Source organism: Pseudopipra pipra, chromosome W (assembly GCF_036250125.1).
Source record: "Pseudopipra pipra isolate bDixPip1 chromosome W, bDixPip1.hap1, whole genome shotgun sequence".
NCBI lineage: Eukaryota > Metazoa > Chordata > Aves > Passeriformes > Pipridae > Pseudopipra > Pseudopipra pipra.
Window position 1 is genome coordinate 8,553,533 of NC_087580.1, and position 26,787 is coordinate 8,580,319.

Sequence of the window (26,787 nt, forward strand, 5' to 3'; positions counted from 1 at the left end):
TGTGATGTCACAGAGGAGGATGTGATGTAAGAGGAAGGATGTGATGCCACTGAGGAGGATGTGATATCACAGGTAGGATGTGCTGCCACAGGGAGGATGTGATGTCACAGGGGAGGACAATCCCACACAACACAATCCATCCTCCAACAGCCCCCAAAGCCTGATCCACCCATGTCCTCCTGCCCATCCCTTCCAGAGCTTTCCCTCTGGGACACCCCAGAGCTCAGCCCAGCCCCAAACCCGGCGTGTCTGAGCACAATTGTCCCTGTTCCCCCTCCAGTCCCTGTCCTGAACGTGGGGCTGGCACTGCCCCCCTTCTTGGGGCACCAGGAGCCCGGGATCAGGGAAACAGGGAGCTGGGAGATAAAGGGGCTGACGGGCAATGGGCACAGGCGGGTGACTGGGATCTCCAGTCTGGGCAGGCACTGGGGAGCACTGGGCAATGCTGGCCCTGGCACACAAGGGCTGGGCCCAGGGAAGTGCTGGGGTGGTGGCAGTGCCCGGCTCCAGCCCATTTGCGGGCACTGCAGCCCCCAAGTGGTGCAGGCCCAGCCACGGCCTCCCCGAGCAGAGCCCAGAGGGGCAGATGCCCTTTGCTGGCCCTGCCCCTGTCCCAGCTGGGCACACCGTGTCCTCCCGCATCAGCCGGGCCCCGCTCTGCTCAGCTGGCCCAGGCAGGGGGGGCCAGGCACTGGCAGCCCAGCAGGGCTCTGGCTCCACACTGGGCTGGCCCTGGCACACAGCTGCCCCAGTGCCCCTGTCCCCAGGGATGGCCCTGCCCTGCCCTGGGCCCAGCGCTGGCCCTCAGCAGGATGGCACCTTCCCGCCCCACTCTCCCTCCCTCCCCACCCGCCTCACAGGCCCCTCTGGGCTGGGACCCCCGTGGGCACAGATCAAGGACAGGCACTGAGCGGGGGCTCCCGGCAACTGCCACAGCCTCAATTCTCCACTCACCTTTGCCCACATTTCCGCAACACCTTCCATCCTTACAGGCCCCTGACCAGACACAAGAGACCATTGTGGGGCAGCTGGGAAAACATCTCAGCTCAATGACTTGACTATTTGCCTTGCATTTTCCCCAGGAGCCGGCAGTGACCTGGAAGATTTTCCTTTTGCCCTTTTCTGCTTCGTGCCTCGTTTGTTGGATAATTGAGGAACGTTGACTGAGGAGGGGCCCAGGGGAGATGAAGTCTCTCAAGAAGGAGGCATTTACAGCCCCTCACCACCAAAGGTCCCGGTCTGGACCATCCAAATTGTGGCATCAGCAACTCATTGGAAGAGGGAAATGTCCCCAGTTTGGTGTTTGAGAGAGAGATGGACGAGAGACGTGAGCAGGGTGCCTGAGGTGCAGCTGATCCCCCCTGGACTGTCTCCTTCCTTCCCCCTGAGCAGGGCAGGGAGCACCTGGGGAAATTCCCCTGGTTCTTGTAGTCCCTTCAGTGGGATTTTTCCCACCCTCTGGATCCAAATGGGTTTGGGGTCTGGCCGTTCTCCTCAGGCCGTGACCCGCAGGGAGGTGTTGTGGTGATTCCCAGAGGGAAAGGGGAGGAGAAAAGGGGGCCCTGTTCTCCCCAAATTTACATCTCCCTTCCCAATTTCCTGGTGCCCTCGGCTTCCCAGAGTCCCTCAGTAGCTGCACGAGGGGGGGCAGGACCAGACTGAGCAGGAGGTGTCTGTCCTGTTGTCCTGGTTTTGACTGGGATAATGGACTGGTTTACAGTCCCTGCCCACAACAGGGACTTGTCTCAGCACAGAATCCTGGAATCATGGATTGGTTTGGGTGGGAAGGGACCTTAAAGCTCATCCCGTGCCACCATGTCCCTGCCATGGGCAGGGACACCTTCCACTAGCCCAGGTTGCTCCAAGCCCCGTCCATCCTGGCCTTGGACACTTCCAGGGATGGGGCAACCACAGCTTCTCAGAGCAACCTGTGCCAGGGCCTCCCCCCTCACAGGGAAAAATTTCTTCCCAATATCCCCCTAAGCCTGCCCTCTGTCAGTGGGAAGCCATTCCCCCTTCTCCCATCCCTACAGCTCCTTGTCCAAAATCCCTCTGCAGCTCCCTGGGAGCCCCTCGAGGCACTGGAAGGGCCTCTAAGGCCTCTCTGGAACCTTCTCTTCTCCAGGCTGAACAATCCCAATTGTCCCCAGAGCAGAGCTGGACCCACCAGCACCCCCAGAGCCCTCTCCCAGCAGGGACTTCCATCCCTTCCTCCCCCAACCTGCACCGATCCCGGGGGCTGCCCTGACCCGGCTGCACCACCTTGGTCTTGTCCAACCTCAGCAGATTCCCGTGTGTGCCGGGAAACGGGGGGAAGGGGAATTCACCCGACTCTTGGAGATTTGTTTATCTGCTGGTGCCCCAGGGAAAAACAAAACCCTGGCAGTCCCATCTAGTCTGTCCCATATTCCGCCCAGGAACCCTCCACCAAACAGATCCACCAGGTGGGGGGAATTCCAGGGTCCTTTTTCGGGGACTGACACGTCACAACAAAAGGGAAACCCCTCAGTGGATATTTCCACCAGTTACTCTGGAATCCCCCGTGACATCTCATTCTACCTCTGTGACATCACATCCTCCCTGTGACATCACAGCTCCTCTATGAAGTCCCATCCATCGTATGACATCATATCTCTCCTGTGACATCACATCCTCCACTGTGACATCACATCCTTCTTGTGACATCCCACCCTCCTCTGTGACATCTCATCCATCGCACAACATAAAATTCTCATCTGTGACATCACATCCTCCCATGTGACATCTCATCCTTCCTCAGTGAAATCACATCTTCCTCTGTGACATCAGAGCTGGTCTATGTCATCACATCCATCGTATGACATCACCTCTCTCGTGACATCACATCCTGCACTGTGAATCACATCCTTCCTCTGACGTCATATCCTTCCCTGTGACATCACATCCTCTTCTGTGTGATGCCGTGGAATGTTGGTGCTAAAGAAATTACTCAGGAGCAGTTAATTAGGGGTGAGATAAGGAAAGGGTTTAATTGTGCCAAGGCAATGGATGTTACAAGACGTGCCACTGTGCTCGAGATGGTTCATTTTATAATATTGTCTGTCCAATCCCAAGTGTGGCCACACCGTAGCCTTTGCTCTGGTCCACCCTGGGTCCACCCCCTGAGAATTGAGTCTGGGGTGTATTTCAGGACCACCTCTTCATCATTCTCATCATCTACAGAGCACAGAGGGTGTATAGTCACCTAGTTCTTGACTCTGTTTTGTTGTTCAGGCCCTGGTATGGCTGTTCTCTAAACAGCCTAGGCCTTGCCTTGACAAGAGACTAAACATTGCCACTGAATTCAGGGGTAGATTTGATATGGGGAGCATAGAATGGGGTAAGAGGCTTAAGGAATGTGTAAACTACTTGTAATACAGGGAAAGGGAGTGAGGGATGCTGCTTTTAAAATCTACTTCTACTACTTATAAAACTTATAAAGCTTATAAAAATTAGAAAAATAAAAACTATACTGGGGCTTAAGGCATCAGTTACATCACATCATTCCTGCGCCATCACATCCTCCTCTGTGACATCACATCCCTCATATGACATCACATCTCTGGGCCCAGCGCTGGCCCTCAGCAGGATGGCACCTTCCCGCCCCACTCTCCCTCCCTCCCCACCCGCCTCACAGGCCCCTCTGGGCTGGGACCCCCGTGGGCACAGATCAAGGACAGGCACTGAGCGGGGGCTCCCGGCACCTGCCACAGCCTCAATTCTCCACTCACCTTTGCCCACAGTTCCGCAACACCTTCCATCCTTACGGGCCCCTGACCAGACACAAGAGACCATTGTGGGGCAGCTGGGAAAACATCTCAGCTGAATGACTTGACTGTTTGCCTTGCATTTTCCCCAGGAGCCGGCAGTGGCCTGGAAGATTTTCCTTTTGCTCCTTTCTGCTTCGTGCCTCGTTTGTTGGTTAATTGAGGAACGTTGACTAAGGAGGGGCCCAGGGGAGGTGAAGCTGCTCAAGAAGGAGACATTTACAGCCCCTGCACCCCAAGGGGATGTGATTGCCTCCAGCACAGGGAATTCCATCTCATCCTGGGCACCTCCTCCACTGACAGTTTGCAAGATCTTTCTCCAAGCCATTCCTGTCCTTCCCTCTCTGCAGGAGACACCTCCAGAGGCTGAGGACTGCTGCCCCCTTCCCAATCCCGCTGTCTGTGCCCTTATCCCCAGCAAGGAATCCCCAGCTGGACTCCACACCCTCCAATTCCTCACTCCTGGCCCCAGTATCCGGCCTCTTCCTTAATGATGGAGGCCCAGGGATGGAGGGCACCCTGAGCCCGTGACACTGAGCTGAGCGGGGCAGGTGACACACCTGAGGGAGGGGATGGCATCCAGGGGGACCTGGACAGGCCAGAGAAATGGTCCCAGAATGTGGAGAGAGAGATAAGGCTAAAAGTTAACATAGAATAGGAATTAGAGAGGAAAACCAGCTGCTGCTTCCCGGACAGCAAAGAGACTCCAGCTGCTGCTTCCCGGCTGGGATAAGGTCACGATGCCCCACAAAGCTCCCCAGGCACCCAGAAACAATTGCAGCACTTCTCATTACAAACCCTCAAACTCCTCCTAAACCTAAAGAAAGAGCATAAAAGAGAGTTGGAGATGGGGAAAGAATTGAGGGAGATTTCCATTGAACCTGCTGGGATCAACGGAGGGGTTGAACCTGCCTTCCTCCCCCTCAGGGAGGCCTGTGCTGGGTGGGAAGTGTCAGCTTTGTGTGTTAGTCACTGCTTGGAAGGACTAGAGCTGGCTTTTGCTTCCTAATGTAGTTGTGGATTGGTTTGGTTTAGAGGTTGTGCTTTGCTTTGCTTTAACAACCATTTTGACATTGTTCAAAGTGTGTTTTTGCAGCCAGACCCTGTCCCTGACCACCACGAACCTCTAACCTGTGCCAATTTGTATCAATAAAGAGTGTTATTCCTCAGACTATTGGAGGGAGTCCTTTATAAAGGTGCTGTCAGTTTTGTTGATGCTGGAGTAACTGGTGGAAATATCCACTGAGGGGTTTTCCTTTGGCTGTGACGTGTCAGTCCCCGAAAAAGGACCCTGGAATTCCCCCCACCTGGGGGATCTGTTTAGTGGAGGGTTCCTGAGTGGAATATGGGACAGACTAGATGGGACTGCCAGGGTTTTGTTTTTCCCTGGGGCACCAGCAGACAAACAAATCTCCAAGAGTCGGGTGAACTCCCCTTCCCCCCGTTTCCCGGCACACACGGGAATCTGCTGAGGTTGGACAAGACCAAGGTGGTGCAGCCGGGTCAGGGCAACCCCCGGGATCGGTGCAGGCTGGGGGAGGAAGGGATGGAAGAATCTGCTGGGAGAGGGCTCTGGGGGTGCTGGTGGGTGACAAATGGGACACGAGCCAGCCCGGAAACCCCCCGTGTGCGGGGCTCATCCCGGGGGCAGGGGAGGAGGGGAATGTGCCCCTCTGCTGCCCTCAGGTGAGACCCCACCTGCAGTGCTGCCTCCAGCTCGGGGGGCCCAGATCAGGAGGAATGGACCTGTTGGAGTGGATCCAGAGGAGGCCACAAAGATGCTCTGAGGGCTGGAGCCCCTCTGCTCCGGGGACAGGCTGGGACAATTGGGATTGTTCAGCCTGGAGAAGAGAAGGTTCCAGAGAGGCCTTAGAGCCCCTTCCAGTGCCTTGAGAGGCTCCCAGAGAGCTGCAGAGGGAATTTGGCCAAGGACCTGTAGGGATGGGAGAAGGGGCAATGTCTTCCCACTGACAGAGGGCAGGCTTAGGGGGATATTGGGAAAAAAGTTTTCCCTGTGAGGGGGGAGGCCCTGGCACAGGTTGCCCTGAGAAACTGTGGTTGCCCCATCCTTGGAAGTGTCCAAGGCGAAGATGGATGGGGCTTGGAGTAACCTGGGCTAGTGGAAGGTGTCCCTGCCCATGGCAGGGGGTGGCACGAGATGAGCTTTAAGGTCCCTTCCCACCAAAACCAATCCATGATTCCAGGATTCTGTGCTAAGACAAGGCCAGCCCCTGTTGTGGGCAGGGACTGTAAAACCAGTCCATTATCCCAGTCAAAACCAGGACAACAGGACAGAGACATCCTGCTGAGTCTGGTCCCCCTCCTCGTGCAGCTACTGAGGGACTCTGGGAAGCTGAGGGCACCAGGAAATTGGGAAGGGAGATGTAAATGTGGGGAGAACAGGGCCCCCTTTTCTCCTCCCCTTTCCCTCAGTGAGTCACCACAACACCTCCCTGAGGGTCACGGCCTGAGCAGAACAGCCAGACCCCAAACCCATTTGGATCCAGAGGGTGGGAAAAATCCCACTGAAGGGACTACAAGAACCAGGGGAATTTCCCCAGGTGCTCCCTGCCCTGCTCAGGGGGAAGGAAGGAGACAGTCCAGGGGGGATCAGCTGCACCTCAGGCACCCTGCTCACGTCTCTCGTCCATCTCTCTCTCAAACACCACACTGGGGACATTTCCCTCTTCCAGTGAGCTGCTGATGCCACAATTTGGATGGTCCAGAGTGGGACCTTTGGTGGTGAGTGACTGTAAATGCCTCCCTCTTGAGAGGTTTCAGCTCCCCTGGGCCCCTCCTCAGTCAACGTTCCTCAATTATCCAACAAAGGAGGCACGAAGCAGAAAAGGGCAAAAGGAAAATCTTCCAGGTCACTGCCGGCTCCTGGGGAAAATGCAAGGCAAATAGTCAAGTCATTCAGCTGAGATGTTTTCCCAGCTGCCCCACAATGGTCTCTTGTGTCTGGTCAGGGGCCCGTAAGGATGGAAGGTGTTGCGGAACTGTGGGCAAAGGTGAGTGGAGAATTGAGGCTGTGGCAGGTGCCGGGAGCCCCCGCTCAGTGCCTGTCCTTGATCTGTGCCCACGGGGGTCCCAGCCCAGAGGGGCCTGTGAGGCGGGTGGGGAGGGAGGGAGAGTGGGGCGGGAAGGTGCCATCCTGCTGAGGGCCAGCGCTGGGCCCAGGGCAGGGCAGGGCCATCCCTGGGGACAGGGGCACTGGGGCAGCTGTGTGCCAGGGCCAGCCCAGTGTGGAGCCAGAGCCCTGCTGGGCTGCCAGTGCCTGGCCCCCCCTGCCTGGGCCAGCTCAGCAGAGCGGGGCCCGGTTGATGCGGGAGGACACGGTGTGCCCAGCTGGGACAGGGGCAGGGCCAGCAAAGGGCATCTGCCCCTCTGGGCTCTGCTCGGGGAGGCCGTGGCTGGGCCTGCACCACTTGGGGGCTGCAGTGCCCGCAAACGGGCTGGAGCCGGGCACTGCCACCACCCCAGCACTTCCCTGGGCCCAGCCCTTGTGTGCCAGGGCCAGCATTGCCCAGTGCTCCCCAGTGCCTGCCCACACTGGAGATCCCAGTCACCCGCCTGTGCCCATTGCCCGTCAGCCCCTTTATCTCCCAGCTCCCTGTTTCCCTGATCCCGGGCTCCTGGTGCCCCAAGAAGGGGGTCAGTGCCAGCCCTGTGTTCAGCCAAGGGGCTGGAGTGGGAACAGGGACAATTGTGCTCAGACACGCCGGGTTTGGGGCTGGGCTGAGCTCTGGGGTGTCCCAGAGGGAAAGCTCTGGAAGGGATGGGCAGGAGGACATGGGTGGATCAGGCTTTGGGGGCTGTTGGAGGATGGATTGTGTTGTGTGGGATTGTCCCCACTGGGTATGCAGCTGCTTTCAGCTCCCTGCCCACCCCCTTGGCACCCCCAGGGGCCTGGGCCCTTCCAGGGGCAGCTGCCCCGTGCAGGAAGCTGGAGGGATGCCGGGGAAGGTGGCTGGATGGGTGCCGCAGGCGGGATGGACTCTGTGCCAGGGCTGGGCTTGTGGCCAGGGCTGGGGGCTGTGCCCAGCCGGGCTTTGCCCCGGGGGCTCTCGGGGAGGGGGCAGGGAGGAGTCCCGGCCGGGATAAATGTGCTCCTGCCCTTGTGCAGCCTCAGCCAGCGCTGCCCAGGCCCAGAGGAAGATGAAGGTCGCTGTGCTCAGCGTGGCCCTGCTCTTCACCATCCTGCTGAGCCCCCCGGCAGATGCCAAGGTGAGTCCCCCATGCCACGGCCATGGGCTCAGGGATGGGCCCCTTCCCAATCCAGGGGCTCCCCAGCACTCCCCAGCACCCCCAGCCCCGGGCCAGGCCACTTTCTTCTGGCCACAATTCCCTCTCTCCTTCCCCTTCCCACAATTCAACTCCTGCTGCTGCAGCTCCGCTTCCTCACGGGATGCTTGCACCCGGCTCCGTCCTGGCACAGTCCCACCGCTTCCTGCTCTTTCTGACCCCAAATCCCACCTTTTTGGGCCCCCCCATCCCATCCTCTTGGTCCCCTGGGGCATCTCCCCACCATCTCCTCTCTTTCCCAGCCAAGGCAAAGGCCCAACCCAAACTGGGTGGAACTGGGCCAAGCCCCACTGGAGTCCAAGGAGGACAAACAGACCCAAGCTCCACCCTGGGCTCAAGTGGGACAAGGCCTGGCCAGGCTGAACTGGCACCAACTGGGAAATGCCCTGCCATGGCCCCTTCCCAGGGCCTTTCCTCCAGGCTTTGCCCTCAATGCCTTGCCTTTCCCCCTGCACTGGTGTCCCCAACTTGCCTGGGAGCCGCAATCCCAAAGAGCCCCGCTCAGCCCGGGGGGCAGCCGGGGCTGGAGGGGGTGGGGACACCCGTGTCCCCCCCAGCCCCACAAGGCCAACCCCAACCAAGCCTTTGCTCTCCTCCTGCAGCCCGTTCAGGCCGGCGGTGTCCAATGTGGGGAGGTAAGTCTGGGAGTTGGGGGGCACCCAGTGTGGGAAGTGGGGGGCACTTTGGGCCCCCATCCCTTCCCTGGTACTGGGGACACCCCAGTGACCAGTGACGTCTCCTTGTCTCTCTACAGGCAGGCGGGATCGGCGGCCCGGTGGGTACCAGGGCTTGTGCTGGGCCCAGACCCTCCCCTCTGGTGGCCACCACCCTCCAGGCCATCCCAGCGCTCCCCAGTCCACCCCAGTGTGAACCGGGGAGGCCCTTCCTCAGGGCCCCCACTCTATTCCCACACACCCCAGTCCACCCCACCACACACACACAGGGCATCATTCCCACACCATTTCTTCCCTTCTTTCTCCTCTAATCCTTCCCCTTTCCCATTGCCCACGACACTCGTGTCCAGAAATCCCCTTTCTTGACCCCTCAGTCCCAAAGACACTCCACAGTCCCATCCCTTCCACACCCCAATGCCCATCCTGTGGGATCCCCAATTCCCCCCACTTCACCCTCTCTGGGTTTTCTCCTCCTCCCCCCCACCCTCCTGCAGACCCTGAATTCCCCTGGCTCTCCTTGTCTCCATCCCCACCCTGGGCCCTGCAGGAACAGGGATCCCGGAGGAAACTGGGTGCAGTGGGGCTGCGGGGAGAGGAAGGGATTTTACCCCTCAGACCAGGGGCCAACCCCAGACCCCCCAGCCCCACAGAGGCCAATACTGCTAAAAACTTTGCTCTCCTTCCCCAGCCAATCTCGGGACAAGGAGGAGGTGGATGTGTTGGGGTAAGTCCTGGAGCTGAGATGTCCCCAGTGTGGGAAATGGGGGAAAATGTAGTCCCCCCATCCCTGCTGGGCCTGGGGACACCCCAGTGACCAGTGACACCTCCCGCTCTCTCTCCAGGGAGGCATGGATGTCCATCGAGTGAAGAGGTCTGAGGTGGGTACCCCGAGTTCTGCTGGGTCCAGACCCTCCCCTCTCATGGTCATGACCCTCCCCGACATCCCAGTGTGTCCCAGTCCACCCTAGTGTGCCCCTGTATCCCAGTGTGTCCCAGTAAAGCCCAGTGTGTCCCAGTCCAGTCCAGTTTGTCCCAGAACCAGCCCAGTGTGTCTCTAACCCTGCCTTTGTCCCCAGCCCCCCGTGGCTGACCAGGTGGAGCTGATGCGCCAGTGACGCTCGGCTGCCTCTCTGCATGTCCAGGTGAGAAATATGGGAGGCTCCTCAGCCCCCCAAAGGAGCCTGGCAGGGCCCTGGGGGGTCCCTGAGCCCTCTGCAGTGGGCAGAGCTTGGGGACAGCAGAGGGACACGCAGGGGGCTGTCCCTGCTCCGTGTCCCGGGGCAGCTGGACAGAGCTGCCCCCAAGCCTTGCCTTGCACTGGGGGCTCTGCAGACCCCCAGGCTCACCGGGAGGGCAGGGAGGGGCTCGAGGAGGTGTCAGAGCATCCCGGGCTCAGGGGCTCTGGGGGCCACATGGATCTCAGCATCCAATTCCCTTCTCCTGCCCCAGCTCCCTGCAGACAGATGGGGTGGGGACAAGGCCCCTGCCATGTCCCTGTGGACACCGGGGGTGACGTTTGGGGCTCTGTCTTTCAGGACTGGAAGTGGTGGTGACACCCGTGTCCTGGCCCCCTCCAGCGGCATGAGGAGATGATCATCCCTGGAGGACCCCCCTGATCCCCTGGGTGCCCTGGCAATTTCCCTGCAAGAATCAATAAACCCCTGCAGCAAAACAAATGCTCTGTGTCTGTCTGGGTGGGTGTGTTCCCACATCCACGGGTGCCTTCCCGTGTCCATGTGTGTTCCCACGTCCCCTGGGCACCCGGTGGTTTGGGGTGTGCTGGTTTAAGAGTTAACCAGCAGGGGAAATGAACTCAATTTAAAGGAAAGATTATAAGTCAGAATAACAATTTATTAAAATAATACAGTAAGTACAATCATACAAACAAACAATTGGTCTCAACCTACAAAACCCAAATGTATAACCCAATACCGTGGGGCATGAACAAAGTGCTGTTCCTTGGGCCCCCCCTGAGTCCAAAGTAAAGGGAGAGGGGAAGAACCTGCAGGTGGGAGAGCTGCTGCAGTCTGGTCAAAAGTGGTGGTCTAAATCTGGTTGAGAGCAATGGGCTGCAACCTTCCTCTGGATCCCACGAGTGGGTTCAAAAAATGTTCCAAGACTCCAAGATTATATATCCTCCAGTTCAGGCAGGAGTGTTCAGTGCTCCCCTCAGGGTGCGGAGTTCCACAAAGGGTGTGGGGACAAGGGCATCCTCCTGTCTCACAGGCCTCTTAACACCCAGTTTGTAGCCTGAGGAGTCAGGCTCTGTGGGCAGAGGGTGCGAACAGTCTGTTCACAACAGTTTCTGGGCAATGGCATGGAAGGCTCTAGAATACACAGTTTGGGGTTACACCCATACCGTGATGAACTGGTCTCAGTTGTCCTAACTAGGACATGGGGACACCCTGGGGACACCCTGGGGACACTCAGGGGATGTGGGGACATTGGGGAGATACGGGGGGGACACGGGGAGGGGGGACATGGGGGTCAGCACCAGGGTCTGCAGGGACCTCAGGTGGATCCAGGACACCATGGACAGGAACTGGGGGACACTGGGGACACCCTGGGGACGTGGGGACATCCTGGGGACATCGTGGGGACACCCAGGGGATGTGGGGACATCGTGGGGACACCCAGGGGATGTGGGGACATTGAGGAGATACGGGGGGGACACGGGGAGGGGGGACATGGGGGTCAGCACTGGGGCCTGAGGTGGCTCCAGGACCCCAAGGACAGGGATTGGGGGACAGTGGGGACACCCTGGGGACACCCTGGGGACATGGGGACACCCAGGGGACACCTCAGGGATGTGGGGACATTGGGGAGATACGGGGGGACACGGGGAGGGGGGACATGGGGGTCAGCACCAGGGTCTGCAGGGACCTCTGGTGGATCCAGGAGAACATGGACAGGAATTGAGGGACACTGGGGACACCCTGGGGACGTGGGGACATCCTGGGGACATCCTGGGGACACCCAGGGGATGTGGGGACATGGTGGGGACACGGGGGGACACGGGGAGGGGGGACATGGGGGTCAGCACCAGGGTCTGCAGGGACCTCACCTGGCTCCAGGACACCATGGACAGGAATTAGGGGACACTGGGGACACCCTGGGGACACCCTGGGGATGTGGGGACACCCAGGGGACGTGGGGACACGGGGGGGACACGGGGGGGATATGGGGAGGGGGGACATGGGGGTCAGCACCAGGGTCTGCAGGTACCTCAGGTGGATCCAGGACACCATGGACAGGAACTGGGGGACACTGGGGACACCCTGGGGACGTGGGGACATCCTGGGGACATCCTGGGGACACCCAGGGGATGTGGGGACATGGTGGGGACACGGGGGGGACACGGGGGGGGACACGTGGAGGGGGGACATGGAGGTCAGCAGTGGGGTCTGCAGGGACCTCAGGTGGATCCAGGAGACCATGGACAGGAATTGAGGGACCTTGGGGACACCCTGGGGACACCCTGGGGATGTGGGGACATCGTGGGGACACGGGGAGGGGGGACATGGGGGTTGGCACCGGGGCCTGAGGTGGCTCCAGGACCCCAAGGACAGGGACTGGGGGACACTGGGGACACCCAGGGGACACGGGAGGGACACGGGGACACTGTGGAGAACATCTTGGCCACCATGGAGAGCATCTGGGCCACCATGGAGAAGATCTGGGCCACCATGGGGGACAGCTGGGCTATCGTGGAGGACAGCTGGGCCACCATGGAGAAGATCTGGTGGTGGGGAGTGGCTGTAGTTACTTCTTTATTGATGTATTTGTTTTATTTTGGGGCATGGGAAGCAGAGGGGGGCGAGGAAGGGATGTTGGGGGGGTGCTGGTGTTGTTTGTTTCCCTTTTCCAGCACTGCATTTTGGTTTGGTTTGGTTTTTTCTTGTCAGTTTTTCAATGAAATAAATCTCTCCAGACATGGAGCTGCCACCCTGCAAAGGCCGGGCCCCCCCACTGCTGCAACACAGACACAGACAAAGAGACACAGACACACAGAGACTCCCAGACAGACACACAGAGACTCCCAGACAGACACACAGACACACAGAGACTCCCAGACAGACACACAGACACACACACACAGAGTGTAGGTGTAGAAAACCTTCGAAGAAACACCGAGGATGGAAAACCTTAATGCCCACTCAAGGAAACTCTCGCTGCCAGGGAAAAGCTTTAACGTGGGAAGAAACAACTTTCTCCTGCAGGGTGCTGCGATGTTCTCTTTATCTGCTGCCCGGAGGTAACTCCCTTGCTCCAAGCGATAAAATCCTCACAGAGGTGCCTGGGCCCCCCAGGGGGGTCAGGCAGGTCCCAAACCCAGGGGAGCACACAGCCTTTCGGGGTTTGCCGCTCCCGCGAAAGGGGTTGTTCCAAAAGCCCCAAAACAGGTTTCTGCTCCGGCGTTCTTGGCCAGCTTTCCCGCAGCGCTCTCGGCCGTCCCAAACAAACAGTGTTCAAGCTCCGGGCCCGGCCCGGTGCAGACACAGCCCCCGCCGCGCTCTCCTCTCCTCCCCCGCCGCCTTTCAGGCCCCGCGCACGGGTCGGGGCCGCCCCGCCCTCCCCCCTCCCAGCGGCGGTGCCGGAGCGGGGCGGCCAAGGCGGTCCCCGCGCCCCGGGGCGGCGGCAGCGGCAGCGCCGGGGCGAGGAGGAGGCGGCGCGGGGGGAGGCGAAGGCGTTCGGCGCTGGGCGCGGAGCCCGGAGCAGAGGGGAGGCTGGGCACGGGCCGGGGGCGCTGCCGGCGGGGCCGGGCGGGGTCTCTGTGCGAAGCACAGCTGGGGTTGCGTCGCTGGGAGTCTTTTTGGTGCTGTGGGGTTGCCCCGATAAGGGAAAATGTTAAGTTGCTGTGGAGAAGATGTTACGCTGCTGCTGCTAAGGGACAATTGAAGCTGCAGAGCTGAATAAGTGCAGTTCTCAGGTTCCGGGGCGGTCGCTAAGAGAGCAGCCGTGTGGGCGGGGAGCAGCCAATGGGGAGGTGCCCAGAGGCAGCCAATGGGAAAGCTGCGGGATGGCGGGAAGGGGCAGCCAATGGGAGAGCGCGCGGTGCAGCCAAGCGTAACCAACAGACAACCAATGGGACACCGAGCAGCCAATGAGGAGCTGCCGCCAGGGGCCGGTGCTGAGAGACTGCGCATGCTCCGAGAGCGAGGGGACAGTTCGGAGAGAGGAAGACTCTGAGCCTTCATCCCCTACGACCGCCCGGGACGGCCACGGGAGAGAAGCGCGCAGGCGGCAGAAGGCGTGTGCCGAGATTGACATCGAACACCGCCCAGTCTCGGGTAGGTCATGAATATGTAAAATGCACAATGAATATCTATGACGTAGCTGTAGAAAAGGGAAGCTGTGAGGGGGGAGGCTGTGCGCGTGTTGGTTGGAGGTGTCCTGTTTTCGTCCTGCGCCGTAATAAACAAATAGCGGCTTAATAGGACCTGTGGCTATTGGGTTTTCCTACCGTCGGCTTTTGCCGGCCTCAGTTCCGGCCAGCCAGGCGGGAGTCACCCTGTGCTCGGCTGCAGACTCCGCTGGAGGCAGGGACTCCCTGGGGCGCCCTCGGGATTTTGCCGAAGGGACTCCTCACTTCCCTGGGCTCGCTGCGGGAGCAGACGGGGACCTCTGCGACCAATTGAAGGTATTTGTTTCGTATAATGTGGTTTCGGGTGACCGGTCACTGGAAAGTACCTGTAAGCCGCTTTCTGTTTCGGAGTTCGTGTGTGTCCCGGTAAATTGTTTCTGTTTCGGAGTTCGTGTGTGTCCCGGTAAATTGTTTCTGTTTCGGAGGTCGTGTGTGTCCCGGTAAATTGTTTCTGTTTCGGAGGTCGTGTGTGTCCCGGTAAATTGTTTCTGTTTCGGAGGTCGTGTACGGTGTGTAAGGCAAAGCTTGTGGGTCTTAATAAATTATTTCAGAAGTTTGGTGAGTGCAGAGTGTGTGAAGTATAGCTCTCAGTGTCCGGTGTAGCTGCTGTGAGAGAAGTTTTCTTATTGTCTTGTAGCACGGATTTTAATGGGCACGTGTTGGCATCTGAGTGTCCGGTGTGAGTGCTGTGAGTGAGAGAAGTTCCCTTGTTTTATAGCACTGATTTTAATCGGCACGTGTTGGCATCAGTGTCTGGTGTAGGTGCTGTACTATGAGAAAAGTTTTACTCTTGTCCTGTAGCAGCGATTTTAATGGGCACATGTTGCCATTTCAATGTCTGGTGTAGGTACTGTGAATAGCAAAAGTTGTCTTCTATTTTTGTGACACGAGTTTTAATCAGCAGCTGTTAATATCTTAGTGTCTGATACAAGGAGTGTGGTCAGAAAAGACTTTCTTATTGTTCTGTGACACTAATTTTAATTAGCACTTATTAATATGTCAGTGTCTGGCGTAGGCAGTGTGATGAGGAGAAGTTTTTATTATCATCTGTGGCACTGATTTTCATCAGCTTCCGACAATTTATTTCCCACATTTCCTAACTAAAAGAGTTGCGTTTAAGGGTTGGTAAAAGGGCACCTGTTGGCATCTGAGTGTCTGGCATAAGTGGTGCGAGTGAGAGAAGATTTTTTTCTTATCCTGTAGCACCGATTTTAATCGGCAGGTGTTGCCATGTGAGTGTCGGGTGTACGTATTGTGAGAGCAGTGTTCTTAAAACAGCGATTTTAATCAACAGGTGTTGGCGTCTGAGTGTGGGTCTGTGAGAGAAGTCGTTATTGTCTTGTAGCACCGATTTTAATGGGCACTTGCTGGCGTCTGAATGTCTGGTGTAGGTACTGCGAGAGCAGCGTTCTTGTCCTGTAGCAGTGATTTTAATCAGCGGGTGTTGGCATCTCAGTGTCTGGTGTGGGTGCTGCGAGTGAGAAATTTTTTCTTGTCCTGCAGCAGCGATTTTAATGGACACGTGTTGGTATTTTATTGTCTGGGATAGATGCTGTGAGCGAGAAAAGTTTTCTTTTTGTCCTGTAGCATCGGTTTTAATCGGCACGTGTTGGTATTTTATTGTCTGGGTTAGATGCTGTGAGCGAGAAAAGTTTTCTTTTTGTCCTGTAGCATCGGTTTTAATCGGCACGTGTTGGCGTCTCTGCAGTAGATGCTGTGAGAGCAGTTTTCTTGTGTTCCAGCAGCGATTTTAATCAGCAGGTGTTGGCATCTGAGTGTCCGGTGTGAGTGCTGTGAGTGAGAGAAGTTTCCTTGTCCTGTAGCAGCGATTTTAATGGGCACGTGTTGGCATCTCGGTGTCTGGGGTAGGTGCTGCGAGTGAGAGAAGATGTTTTCTTGTCTTGTAGCAGCGATTTTAATCGGCAGGTGTTGGCATCTGGGTGTCTGATGTAGGTAGTGTGAGAGCATTGTTCTTGTCTTGTGGCAGGGATTTTAATCACCACGTGCTGGCATCTGAGTGTCCAGTGTGAGTGCTGCGAGTGAGAGAAGTTTTCTTGTGTTGTACTACTAATTTTAATGGGCACGTGTTGGTGTCTGAATGTCTGGTGTAGGTACTGTGAGAGCAGTGTTCTTGTCCTGTAGCAGCGATTTTAATCAGCAGCTGTTGGCATCTCAGTGTCTGGTGTGGGTGCTGCGAGTGAGAAATTTTTTCTTGTCCTGCAGCAGCGATTTTAATGGACACGTGTTGGTATTTTATTGTCTGGGTTAGATGCTGTGAGTGAGAAAAGTTTTCTTTTTGTTTTGCAGCACCGATTTTAATGGGCACGCGTTGGCATCTGAGCGTCTGGTGGGGGTGGTGTGAGTGAGAGAAGTTTCCTTGTTTTGTCTTGCAGCACCGATTTTAATCAGGAGGTGTTGGCAACTCAGTGTAGGTGCTGTGAGAGAAGTCTTGTTATTGTCTTATAGCAGCGATTTTAATTAGCAAGTGTTGGCATTTCGGTGTCTGGTGTAGGTTGTGTGAATGGGAAAAGTTTTCTTATTCTTTTTGTGACACGAGTTTTAATTAACAGCTATTAACATCTTAATGTTTGCTGCAAGCAGTGTGGTAAGAAAAGGCTTTCTTATTGTTCTGTAGCACTAATTTAATTCGCAGTTGTTAACATCTCAGTGTCTGGTGCAGGCAGTGCGATTAGGAGTTTTTATTTCCTGTGGCACTAATTTTCATCAGCTTCCCAGTATTTATTTCCCGCATTTCCTAACTTTAAAAGCAGTTGTATTTAAGGGTTGATAAAAGGCAAGGAGGTAGAAAAGCACCTGTAAATTACTGTGGGAAATAGCCAGAGTAAGAAAGTTGTGAAAAAGAGTCCTCCGGGCTGTATTTTAAGCCATTGGAGAGATCTGGGTGGTGTGAGTGGAAGTGGTGTCAATAAGGCTAACACGATTAAATCTATTAAATCTTGCAGGTAATGGTGGCCTTTGTATAAATGAGACGAGGGAGAAAGTTTGCTGCCGAATGGAACTTTAAATTATAATACAGTTTTGCAATTAATGTTATTTTTAAGGCGTAATGGAAAAGGTAACGAGGCAATATGTGGAGATAGGTTTTTCTGTTTGAGAAACCATCCAGAATGGCAGAGAGATTGCAGGAGAAACGTTTCACTCCAGGATCCCCTGTTAATAGCATTAGAAAAGGACGGGGGGAAAGAGAAGCAAAAGATAAAAAGGTGCTGCTCATCATGCAGCATCGGGCAAAGGTGCTTTAAAAGAAGAAAAGGGAGAGACCTTAAGTCTGACGCGGTTATAGATCGGGAAGAATTGAGAGCAGCACACCCCCAGTTCCCCCCCGCGGGACCTGAAGCCCCTGCAGTGGCATCAGGAGATGAATCCAGCAGTGATGGCAGTGAAGCAGGAGCCAGCGGCAGCACCCCCATCACCGCACAGGAGGAGTAAAAGGAGCCAAAAGCCCCCAGCTCCGGGCCCCCCTTGGGCAGGGAGTAGGACGGGCAGGAGAGGTGGTGAGAGTAAAGGTCCCTTTGAGTACAGCAGATCTTGATAATTGGAAGGGGTGGTTAAGGGGTACCGAGATGATTCCAGTGAGATAGTGAAACATTTTGAAAGGATTGTTAGAAACCAATATTCTGATTGGTCATTTATTGATTTAATACTTAATGAGATGACTGCCTTTGATTGCCTTTGTTCGCAGGCGAGCCAGAGTGCTGTCCCTTTGGCCGTGGAGAGGAGAGGAGCAGATGAAAGACTAAAGGCATTGAAAAACCCCGAATCCCATCCGGATGGAAGACACTCCTCTACCGGCCAGGCCAAGTCCGTTCCCGGAGCCCAGGGGAACCCAGGAACGGGGAGCAGGACCTGCGGCAGCGGGATCCGCCAGGCAGGGGGAAACGGGGCACGGGAGTGGGATGCCATGTCTGCCCCACCCAGCCCAGGCGTGCCAAGGGTGGGTGATAAACAAAGTCTCGAGTTCCTATAAGTTTTTGAATAATGGTTTATTATATGGAAAAAGCAAGCACCTGGCTGGGTGACAGAGATGGGGACCAGGTTCCTAAATCTGCACACATATTACAGGGTACATTTAGTATTTGTCTTAATTATTTTGTGCGTATTAATTATATCATATATATATACATTCTACAGGTTTTTGCTAAGTATTTAATATATGGGTTTTCTTACAGCTAAAGTTAAAAGTGTCAGTAGAGACAGTGGGAATCTCATTCCTGCTTTCATGCTCATCACTAATTAGATGACAAGGCATTTGGCTATTTATCAGGCACATATAATAGCAGATATAATTTCTGTGTGCTCTTTTTCTGGATTAAGTGAAGGTGGCCTGTCCACCTTGGTCAGGCTTGGTAGAATTTTGTCACAGATTGGTGGTATGTGACACATCATGATCTGATTCCATTGTCATCCCCACCTACTATCCAGGCCAGATTTAACTGGATTGTGGTGGCTCTGCATTCACAGCACTCACTTTAAGCGCTGTGAGACTTTGTTGTGAACTAAGGGGATACAACAGTACGTGCTTTGCTCCCAAACATTGTACAACATCTGCAGAGGTAAGGAGTGCTCTGGAGGGCAGGCCCTGGGCTGTCTTCTCTTTGTTCCATTTGGAGAAACACAGGTCCCTCAAAAGTTCCTCATTTTTACGGTACCATTTCCCCTGTGCTCCAAGGGGAAAGCCCATAAATACAGTGTCTGCTGCATTTGTCAGATCCTGAATTTGTTGGTATTTCCCTAGTTTTTCCGTTGCAACCTCTTCCAAAGATGTGTCAGTATCACAGTGACATCCACCCCCTATGCTTGGTTGTCCTTCACAAATATGAGGTGCCATTTATGTAACTGTTGTTCTCTCTTCTCTGTGGTTCCTGAAACACCACCCAATTTTTCTCTTTAGCTTCCTTTGATAAGGTACCACAGATACAGTTGTGCCTTTTAAGTCTTGCCTCCTGCAAGGCTGGGCAGTTCCTGATGATATGGGAGCATGTTTCCTTCTCAGCCTGGCAGTGTCTGCAGGATTTGATGTACCTTGCTTGTCTACCCCTTGCCAGGAACTGTCTTGTGGGGTAAACGTTGGCTCTCAATTGCAGTGCTGTTCTAGGCTTCGTGTGGGTGATGCCTCTGTAGTTGTTGATCCCAAAGTTGCTGGTCCCACCCCTTTCAAAGTTGGTAATGCCCAGGTGCTGGGATACCAGCTTGGTCCATTTTGCAAATTCTGATGCTCTCCAGTTTCAGGGTTTCAGAAAGCTGATGTTCTTTTCTCATCCCCATCGTTGGATAGTTGGATTACTGGTTTGGGTTCCAGTATTGTTGGCTCTTTTCTTTGTCTCCTCCAGCTTTTATCCATAGCTTTTCATCTGCTTGTTTGATTTCTTTTATTTTCAGAATTGTTGTGACTGTTTCATCTGAAGCCTGAGCCAGTCTCTGCCATCTTTGGGCTTGTGCACTTGGGATCAATCCTGTCAACCTGGTGACACCCAAACCTCCACCCCTTGTGCTTGAATTTAGGATGATGTGAGATGTGCTCGGTGGCAAATGCAGCCATTCCTTGACAGTGGATCGTATCTGTAGGTCCAGGGACTGGAGGGACCCTGCTTTCACATCAGTGTGGGGCCCAAGTAGGTGAATGTGGGGATGGGATAAGTTTTGCAGATGTCAGTTTTCTGTAATGGTTTCAGCGGTGCCTTATTGATCCATTGTGACCAATTTGTTAATTTTGCAGATAGTTCTGGTATATCTCTACCAGTCCAGGGGTCAATCTGCTGGCCCAGATATTTCTCAGAACTGCTGGGTTCAATCCCATTGAGGGGTGTGCAGTTAAGGGTCTGTGCTGGACAGTCACTGACGGTGTACGAATCCTTAGTTGGCTTGATGTAGAAGCTGTGGCACTTTTCTCCCTGTGTCCTGCAGAAGGTCTGTAGGATTTTGATGTTGTTTTTTATGCCTTCCCAGGATCCATTTAATAGGACCAAGTCATCAGTGAAGGGCGTTGCTGTTACAGTGTTCCCTCCCTGTTGGTACCCTTTTCCACACTCTTGCAGCTTGCACAGCAGAGGGTCTACAGGCAAACGGAATAGAAGCAACAACATTGGATCACCTTGTTTCACAGCACTTTGTATGTGGATGTGATCTGTGTGTTCATTCTTTGTGTCTATACAGGTGTAGATGTTCTTATGCAGGTTCTTAAACAAGGTGATAATAGGAGGGTCTCCTCCCTTCTGTTTCAGAGCCCTTAGGATGTGCTGATGGCTCACGGTATCAAAGGCCTTTGCGATATCAACCAATAGCACTCGCAGTTCTCTGTGTTCTTAGCATTTCAGATTAGCAGTTGTAACAGTTTGGGATTTTTGGAGCATCCTGCCTGTCTTCTAAATCCTCTCTGCCTGAGATTAATGGGACATGCCTTGGCCAGCTTTGCTGTCATTGTTCTGGAAAAGAAGCTTAAAATGATTGATCCAGTGGTAATGGGCTGTGAGTTGCTGATGTCCTTCAGGCGTTCTGGTCTGGTTGACTTTGGTATTAAAATAGTCCAGCAGCACCTCACCATGTCTGGTATCACTGCTGATGCCAGCCATAGATGGAGAACTTCCATGGTCTGGGAGTGGCGAGGGTCCAACTGCCAGGGGTAACAATAGAATATGCATGAGAAGGGAGTGGAACTTTTGTGGGAACGAACCATTACAACATGGGGATATCAAAAAACATTAAAAGAGCCATAAACTTGTAATTTTGCTCCATTCAGTAGTCTCAGTTAAATGAGTCCATTATTTCAAATCCATTCTTCCTCTTCTGCGACTTCTTTCAATGCTGCCGTCCAGTGCTGGTAGGCTTTTCTCTCTGGTTCTTCGGAGTCCTCACCCACACTCTGAGGAACCTTGATGAAGTTGGTTCAGTTCCTCTGTCACTGAGGGGTCTGTCAGTTGTTTTGCTTCAGATTTTTTCCAGGCCTTTTGTTCTATCCATCGCTCTCGTTGCTGCTGTATTGCCAGTTGAGCTGCCCGTTGTTATGACCCGCCCCAGGAAAAAAGGGGGGGGTAACCCAGGTTTTATCAATAATTCCCTTGGGGTGGATTAAAGGGAAACGACACTCAATAATCGGTGTCTGAAAACAAATATCGACAAGGTTTATTTTAACAATTTTGTATCAACAGGTATTGCCAGCATTTTGGGGGCTGTCATAACCTTTCCGGGGAGGAGAAAAATGCATAGGGGAGAGAAAGACAGGGTAAGAGTAAGGGAGAGCAAGAAGAAAAGAAAAGATGAGAGTGGTATAATCACCGCCCACTGGATCCAGCGATGTCTTGATCTGCAGGCGGTGGGGGAGAAGAAGAAGAAAAAACCCCCCAAACCCCCAAAGTCACCAGTCAATATCCATATCCTTTGCACCTCCCCCAAGGCGGGGAGTTGTTTTCATAGGGTGGTGTCCCCCTTTTTGGCGTGGAGTTCATGTGGAGGGCGTGGTAAACTTGACTCTTCCTGCCTTTTCAGGGCTTGCACTGGAGGAGGGGGGATGGGCCCAGTTGCACATCAGAAAGTCAAAAGCCTGCAGAAGTCTCTTAGAATGCATAAATCATTAACTGTTCCAGTCTCTGACATAGGGTGTCATGTTCTTGAGGTAGAGCTTTCAGGTGTTTGAGTCTCTACAGTAATTGTTATAAAAAATAAATTAAGAAATTTAATATATATATTAATTACAGAACATCATATCATTACAAACAATTAGACTATACAAAACAACATATAAAACCATTAATTAATATACATATATATATAGATGTGCATGTATTTTTAGAGTTTGTCTGTAGTTTCCTGGCTATGTAGTTTTCTTTTTCTTATTAATGATCCTTCACCTTCTTTTCCTTTTATTATAGAAGCTTCTCCTTTTCTTTTTCTAGATGTTTTTCATTGTTGCGATCACCTTTTTACCCTTGGACATAAAACTCAGCAAATATATTAGTAACAAAGAAAATACTTATCATTCAATTTTATAACAAAACCATAAACATGAAAATAGCTTCCTATTCCTAAATATCAAAAGTAGCATGGTCGTGTGGGTGTGCCAGCCATGCGGCCCAGTACCCGCCGTTCAACCGGGAGGACTGTGTGAGCAACACCTCCCTCCTGAGGTGTGCTTGTACCCTGCGCAAGCTGAGGTCGACTCCTCTACGCCAGGAATCAACTTCTCAGCTCCGCCTTTGGTTTCCATTTCACAGCCCAAAGGGGATGTCAACCTTGAGAGGTTAACGGACGGGGAAAGGGATCTGTCCCTGGTTGCTGCCTCTTAAGCTACTCACTGGTTTCCCAGGAACTATGATATTTAGGAAGAGTTTCAGCAATTGCGTTACAAACATGGTTAAATAAAGGATACCCGTTAATACATACACTTATATAAAAATGAAACATATACACCCATAAACAAGAAGTAATAGCAGCAGATAGAGTTTGAGGTAGTTAGTTATTAATTAAAATGTTCATGATTATTCCAAAAATTCAAGCTTTTCTGAAAACACTACTTTTTGTTTGCTGGAAATGGTTTGATGGATTCGACGCTTCTTCTTTTGGTGGGCTACGAGTTCTGTGATATGTTTTGTTGTCTCATCTGTCACGGCTCGGAGAGTGACATCACCATTCTCGCGCTGAGAAACTTGGACCACATCCGGTATAGACGTGACCAGTTGTAATACAGATTGAAACCCTAGTTCTTGGACAGGCAGATCTTTATAGTCATGGCTTTATATTGCAATTCTAGTGCAGTTGGTGTTAAACCCTCTCTTTCAGATACCAGGATCGATCTCAATTCTTTTTTTACTGTGTCCATTGACGGTGTTGGTTTTGCTGAATTAGTAGTGGTTGTTTCTTTTGAGGGGTGTTGCTTACCAAATGTGGTGAAAGCTAGTTCTGAATTTGAGGCCCATCTGTGGATGTTAACCGCAGGCCTTGAGCTACCGGCAACAATCCCTAGGCGGTGCCATCTTGGCGGATGTTTACATTCTGAGAGCCGGAAGCTCCTTGGGCGCCGCCATCTCGGATGTTAAGAGTGTCACCGGATGTGGGCGTGGTGCAGATGTTGTCATGGGCCTCCGTTACTAGGATGTTGGTTGCCACAGAAATGCCATTTTGGGAGATGGTAGAATTTTTCGCAGCACGAGCCGAGCCACCATTTGGTGTTCCTAATTTCCCGCCGCAGACTTTTGCGCCATCTGTTTTCCTGCCGGGGCGTCCCGCGCTCTGGGGCTCGTCGCCATTTTGTGGAGAATTATTTAATTTGGCATCCTTTTTGCCCTTGTCTTTTGATCCGCTATTTTTTATAGACGTTTTTGCATTATTGGTAATACAGACATTTTTACCTTAAAAAATACAGAAGGAAAAGTTTTGATTTTCTTTTACTTCTATCTCCTTATCCTGATTTTCCCATTTTACAGTCTTTTTTAATATTGTAAAGATTATTCTCCATGTTTTTAAAGTCTTAATGGCGTGACGATCTCCATTATAAATAGCATATGAAATCGAAGCTCCGATATTCACCCATTCCAAATACGTGATTACTTCAGGAACAGGGTCCATAATTTTTGGTCAGGTCCTTTAAATAACTATACATCTCAGTCTCCTCCCTGGAAGGGTGAGCTCCTATCTTGATGTTAGTTGTAGAAGGGGTAATTAAAATCTTTGCTCGCCTCTCCGGTGTTAATGTGCGGTGTTTTCGTCGTTTAGCCGGGTCTGCTGTCCAGCTGCGATGGCTCTCTAAGCGTGGCAGTGAAGCTCTCAGGTGTTAAAGAGTTAGCTCACTGACATCTGCTGCACCTTACCAGCTGCTGCTGCTGCTGCTTGCTACTGTTTCTGTCGCTCCTCACACAGGGCACCATTTGCGGAGGTCGGCGCTTGAATAAAGACCTCCACAACTTTTCTGGGTGCAGCTGGTGAGGTGATTTTATTATAAAAGTAGCGGGGCAACTGAACGGCTTAAAGGGAGGAACAAAAGGGCACAAAAAGCACTGCACAAAATGGCTCCAGCCTTAAATGATACGGGTAAGGAAGGCACTGGAACAGAAGGTGGGGTTTAGGCGGAGCATGCAAATGACAACCAATCATCGGGCTGAACATAACCATATACGGTACTGCGTCAAATATCAACCAGTGAAAGGACAGAACATACATACAATACAATACAATACAACTTATACGCATAATCTACAATTTCCTTATTAATTACACGTTTTTAGACCACCACAAACCTGCCCCTGTGAAAGGGGACTGGCCCTTTCAGTAGAAGGGGATGGACTGACAGTCACTGGACTCCAGGGGTTGCCTCACCATCAGGGGCTTCATTCAGGGTGGAAGCAGCAGCCAAAGCTCTTCCCCCAGTGGGGCACTGGTAGGGCTTCACTTACTGGTGGGTCCCTTGGTGTCTCATCAAGTAGTCGGTGCAGCGGAAGGGCCTCTCATCTGTGTGAATCCGTTCATGCAGGAGGAGATTGGAACTGGTCTGAAACCTCTTCCACATTCTCCACACTGGTAGGGCCGTTTCCCGGTATGGATGAACTGGTGTCTGTGGAGGTGGGAGCTCTGTCTGAACCTTTTCCCGCATTCCCCACGTGGGTAAGGCCGTTCCCCAGTGTGCATGTGCTGGTGTTGGATCAAGTGTTTTATCAGGTCGGAGTTGTTCCTCGAGCTCTACCCACATTCCCAACACATGTAGGGCCATTCCCCAGTGTGGATGTGCTGGTGTTGGATCAGGTCAGAGTTGTTCCTCAAGCTCTAACCACGTTCCCCACACATGTCGTGCCGTTTCCCACTGTGGATATGCTGGTGTTGTGCGGGGGTCGACACTTGAATAAACACCTCCACAACTTGTCAGGGTGCAACTGGTAAGGTGACTTTATTATAAAAGTGGGGTACAACTGAATGGCTTAAAAGGATGAACAAAAAGAGCACCGCATAAAATGGCTCCAGCCTTAAATAACATGGGTAGGGAAGGCACTGGAACAGAAGGTGGGGTTTAGGCGAAGCATGGAAATGAGGACCATATAAGGAAAAACATAAATACGCATAATACTGCAACCAATCAGAACACAAGAATTACATAAAAAGGTATAACATATACAAAACCATACAATGGCAATAAACCAAATACAGAATTTATAATTTTCAATCCCTCAACGGGTCCCACTTTCCTGTTTTTTATTAAAGCACATTTTTTTTTTAATTGGGAACAAAAGGAATCATCAGAATGCCAATGGTCAGTATAAGAAAAAGAACTGTAAAAGAACATCGCTTACCAGTGAACAATTTAACAATTTGTAAAAGTCAGCTGACACAACTCTTAACACGACAAAGCAAGAAACATCGTTTTTAGCTCATAATAGAGGTTTAAAGAAGCAGAGTCTTTCATTTAATTCACTTTATCCTCACTACTTCTTCCACTACAATCTTCTTATAACTTAATTCTTTTTCTTCTTAGAACTGCTGCTTGCGAATTGTCTTTCTTCTCGTACCATCTTTCGACTTACATAAAACTTTCTTTTCATAGTAAACGTCTCTTAAAACTTTCTATGTAATGACATTCTATGTTCTTTATTCTTAGTAAACCACTCTGGGAGCTTTCTATTACGTATTTTTTCTTTATCACCTTCATATTTCGCTTAACGGTTTGTACAGATGTTTCTCCAGATTTTCGCTTCAGATTTTGGTGTGTCCTCATTCTAATGAAAACTTTTTTCAAACTGATATTTTGAAAGATCAAGACAATCTATTTCATAAAATAAAGTCAATAGGATATTGTCAGGATTGTCAGGGTTCTTCCCCAGCTGCTCGTCTCTTATATTGGACACGAGGATCAGCCCACCTTGCGGTGTGATATCCGCTGTTCAGCTGGGGGGGCTGCTGGAGTGCTGCTCTCTGAGCCACAGCACCTGTGCCCAGGTGGGCAGGCGGGTTCCTTCAGTATGAAGGACCTACAATCCTGCACCACGTCTGGCCGCCATTTAACGCAGCCTGATTGGAGAATGTGATCGATGAAACGAGGCTATAATTTGGGTTACAAGGAAATAAAAGGTTTATTAATGCCAATCTTCTAACAGATTCCCCATTTATTTTTTAAAGGCTCTTACATCTCCAGAGCTGAGGAGCACAGACACAAATCCTATCCCTCCTTGTCTTCCTGTCAGAGCTGTTTCTCTGAGGGGATATAGTTGTGATTGTGGGAGGGGGTGAGGAAGCCTTGCTCTTCCCCAATCCCATCTTCTGGGGTGCCTTCTCGCTCTCTCTCATGCACTCAAACCACAAACGCTTCCCCCTGTTCGTGGCCCGCTCCCTCGCGGGCTACAGGAACCGCACTACTTAGGAGTCCTCACTCGCTTCGTTCTCAGAGAACGTCTCACACAGGCACACCCCAGGACCCCCTCCCAACCGCCAAGGGGGCTTGCAACACTCACCTCTCCCTAGATGAGTCTTCGCTCTTTGCGGCAGCACCACCCGGGGCACAGGAGCGGACCTCCCCAACCGGACAGACCCACAGCTGCCTCGCCCTTGATCAGCTGCCGCCCGCAAACCGAGCCTACCAAAATTACCTGTCCGAGCTCCTCCCTGAGCTGGATGTTGTCCAGACCCACATGTGGAGATTACAGAGATCTGCAGAAAACCTTCT